We start from the raw sequence: 3,978 nt of genomic DNA on the forward strand, positions 1-3,978 counted from the left end.
GAAAACCCAGATGAAAATGTCGTTTTACAAAATTGTGGAATCCTAACGATAATTCTTGGGTATAGTACTGTCCTGAGCACAGCTGGACTTCCAGCATCTCTGGACCTGTTCTGTCAACGCCAGTTGTGCCCTGAGCCATTGAGACAACCAAAACACCCACACGTTTTCAAAGTGCCCCTCCAGGGGGCGGTACAGTTTTGTTGGTGGGGTTGGGGGAACACGTTGTTTAAAATTTACTAGTTGGGATCCAGTGCCTAAAAGATGGATATTTGTTACAAGAGATACCTTTCCAAAGCTATTCCTTGTGGGCCCCATGGTGTAATGGTTAGCACTCTGGACTTTGAATCCAGCGATCCGAGTTCAAATCTCGGTGGGACCTTGCTGATTGTTCTTGTTTTCATTTTTATTTCTGCAATCTCGTCCCTTAAAACCAGGATTTCCCCCTGTAATCCAGCCCACCACATGTCAGTCGTAATGAGCAAATAGTATCTTGGTCAAGCTTCGGAAATCGGAGCCCACCGGCTGCTGGAGCGAAGCTATATGCAGAAACCAGCGCCGCGGGGAGCAGCCACCAATCCTGTTACCTGTGCCCAGGTCCGGGCGCGCAGGGGCTGTCTCTCGACTGTCTCCCCTCGCTTTATTCCTAGAAAGGAATCTATGTACGCATGCAGACGGACTTTCTGTTTTTAAAAGAATGGCCACATTACCCTAAAACTGGAAAAGGAAGTCTAAACTGAGACGTGATAAATATCTGATTAGAAGCTGCTTTCCCTCGCGGCTTTGCTCTTCACTGAGCTTTCTCAGAGGGTGGCATCCGAGCCCACACAGGCAGAGCACGATGGATTAGCAGTCCCGGGCCTTAACCACTTTCAGGCCACCTCGTCCCATCTTAGCGGCAAATTCCTTAGATTCCTTCTTAGACTTATGTTAGTAATACTTCTGCACTTCGATTATGTTGATCCGTGTGGTACAGTTCTTCAAACTCCAGGTAGCAACCCATGAGTGAGCAGCCTTTGTTGTCACCTTTGAGAATCCTAAGACAGGACAAGTTCTTTTCACTTTGCTCGGGCAGCTTTCCACATTTTAATGATTGCTGCCCTAAACTGCCCAGATCTCCAACCTCATTTGTCACCGTTCCTGTCACACACTTACCTCCAAATTAGCTTCTAGTCACAAGCCACGATAAAATTATTTCTATTCTTCCTTTTTTCTTCCTCTCCACATTTTCTACCAGCAAAACTTTTTTGCCCTCCCATTTCCTCTCATGTTATGAGGTCTGATTCTCTACTCATTCCTCAAATATTAACTTAGCCTTTTCGGCCCTTCTTACTGAGGCCTTCATTGACTCCCTTCCTCTAGGCTTTCGTGCCCCATCTCTTTCCTCAGCACCGGAATGTCCCCTTCTCCTACCACCCTCACGTTTTAATCGCTTGTTTGATAAGCCCTCCTTCCTGCTCTAGACAGCAAAGTCTCCTAAGGGAGAGACCAGTACTGTGGCCTTGTTCACCTTTCAGTTCTCAGTCCCACAGTCCCTGTTTCCTGTTAGGAGTTCAAAAATACTTGCTGAGTGCAGGGAGTTCCCTGGTTCCTAGTGGTTAGGATTCCGGGCTTTCCCTGTTTGGGGAACTGAGATCCCACAAGGTGCATGGCCAACAAAACAAAACAAACAAACAAAAAGCAAGTTGCTGAGTGCATAAAGTTTTCACCTAATGTGGTTTGATCATCTCAGAATCCAGGACAGTTCATGTCCATGCTTGGTTCCAAATCTGTCTGCTCCACTTCTTCCCAGATTTCTTCTCACTCTTTTCCTTCAATGATTCCAAGTCTACAGTGACTCTAAGAACAAGTCTTTACCCAAGACTGGAGCAGAAACCTCCCTGAAGATGAATGTCAACCATGACTCTGTCCTAATGAGACCACAGCGGTAGCTAAAGTTGGGTGGGGGGATGTGTAATTGGAGCACTGAATTTTGCACTTTTGAATGAGAGTTTGAAAAGTCTCCTTTGACTACATTCTTGCCCTGTCTTCCTGAAATCTGTATGTGCCTAGTTTCGGTTACCTATTGGTTGTAGGGAGACCAGTGCCTGCCATGGGCTTAGCCTCTGGAAAGCACTAATTACACATTTGTCCTTCAGTTGAAGATTTTTGAGCGCTGCACAGAAAGCTAGGATTTAGGCTGAAGGTGTTCTTTTTCCCTTTCTGAGGGTGCAGGAAGGAGACAGACCTTAACCTCTGAACGCTGCACTTATATGTCACCTACTCAGAAGGGTTTCACTTTCTGCTCTCATCACAGTTTGCCTGGGGGCAAGAGTCTGGGAAAGCTGTAGGATGTGGCCCTGGAGAAGTACAGAGGCTTTTTTCTGCTAGACGGGGAGCCACTGCTGCACAAGTCACAGGCACCTTCCTGCACGTGGTGCACTTTTGTTAACATATCGGGAACCGCGCAGGGTCAAGGCCATTGGGACTATTCTTCCCTGTGGTGTTGGAAAATGTAATTGAACTGGTGTATTCATCGCTGACTGGTTATGCCGAGGGAAGAGGAATCTACCTGGCTTTCCCCGCACAGGTTTAAAAGCATCTCCTTTGTAAGGACATTTTTCTTGAATCCGCCAGGTTTCGACAGTTTAGAATCTCCAGTGGAGGATGTTTACCCTCTCTCCTGAGGGTTTCCTACACACTCTATGCAAAAAATGAACCGTCCTTGGCCATTCTCCACCTGTTCTAAGCTTGAGGAAAACTCCTAACCCAGCTTTCCAGAAGAGAAGCAACTTAAGGTTTTTCCAGTAAAAGCCACCCTGAAAAAATCCTTCTGCAAGGGAATCCTGCAAGAAGCCTGGTGTTTACAGGGATACTTATAGGGTTGTGGAGTTTTTTGTTGGTTTGTTTGGGGTATTTGGTGGGGTTTTGTTTGGGGCGGGGAGGGAGGGCTTGCGCTTTATAGTCTGTGTCCACAAGAGGGCGCGCCATCCTCGAAGCCCGCCTCCAGCGTATCTTCGCTTAAAATCTGAAATCCTGGAAAAATATTTGGAGCAAAACTGGACTCCCCTATACCACTAAAGAATTTGTTAGTGACTCACTCCTAAACTTGCGAAGGATATCGTCGCGCTCTGAGCCAGCGAAAAGCCAGCCCAAGGAGTTTGTGAAGATACTGGATTAGGATGCGACTCAGAACATTCACCAAGACCCATCACAGAAACTGATTTGTCTCGTGGGTTTTCACAAAGTGTGCGCGCCTATGTGTGTGCGGGAAATAGATGTGACAGGCGGGGCGGGAATTTTCTTTGTGTCCTCTTGGCAGTCTCCTCTGCTCATATTTCCCGTTGGTGAAAGGGGAGCAGGAGGGCCGTGGGGCTGGACTCGGTCCTAGGAAAACTCCCGAGCGCTTCTCCTTTCTGCTTCCCCCCCCACCGCCCCCCAACTCTGAGTTGTGTTCCCAGGACTGCAGGGATCCTTCCCCCAGCCGCGTCTTCCAAGCATGTTTATTTCAGTTTCTTCTTAAACACCAATGTCTCCTCTGCTACTTTGGTAAATCTTTCCATAACGCGTCCGTAAAAGAGAAAGATTATCACCCTAGAAAAAGACGATTTTTCGTGAAAGCAACAGGATCCAATAAAGTAGGGTGAAAGACACCTGGTCTCTGCCTCAGTTTCTTCACCTGTAAAATAGCGATAATGCCTCCCATCTCACAGGGCGATTGTGAGCCTTGGGTGAAGTAAAAGTACAGAACACTTGTCACAAAACCGAGCACTCTGTGGGAATAGGTGAGTGGAGGGGAGGATTCCTAACATTTGGAAGTCAATGTTTTCTATCAGATTCTGGCTAAAAGATGGATGCAGGCATGTGACAGGTAAGCGTCCATGACTTAATCCTAGAGGAGGAAAAGCAAAATGTGCTTATACCTTTCAGATAACCAGATCAAGGGACTTAGGGAGGAAGAACTATATCATCAAAGAATTTAGCAAACGCTAGCTGAGAATA

General features: G+C 46.9%; 1 non-coding gene across 1 annotated transcript; it reads left to right on the forward strand.

Annotated features, from left to right (window-relative positions):
- The first annotated feature begins 307 nt into the window (after window positions 1-307).
- TRNAQ-UUG (transfer RNA glutamine (anticodon UUG)) lies at window positions 308-379 on the forward strand. The gene has a single exon. It is a non-coding gene; the product is annotated as a tRNA-Gln (tRNA).
- Window positions 380-3,978: the final 3,599 nt, after the last annotated feature.

Source organism: Lipotes vexillifer, unplaced genomic scaffold (assembly GCF_000442215.2).
Source record: "Lipotes vexillifer unplaced genomic scaffold, Lipotes_vexillifer_v1.1 scaffold657, whole genome shotgun sequence".
Taxonomy (NCBI): domain Eukaryota; kingdom Metazoa; phylum Chordata; class Mammalia; order Artiodactyla; family Lipotidae; genus Lipotes; species Lipotes vexillifer.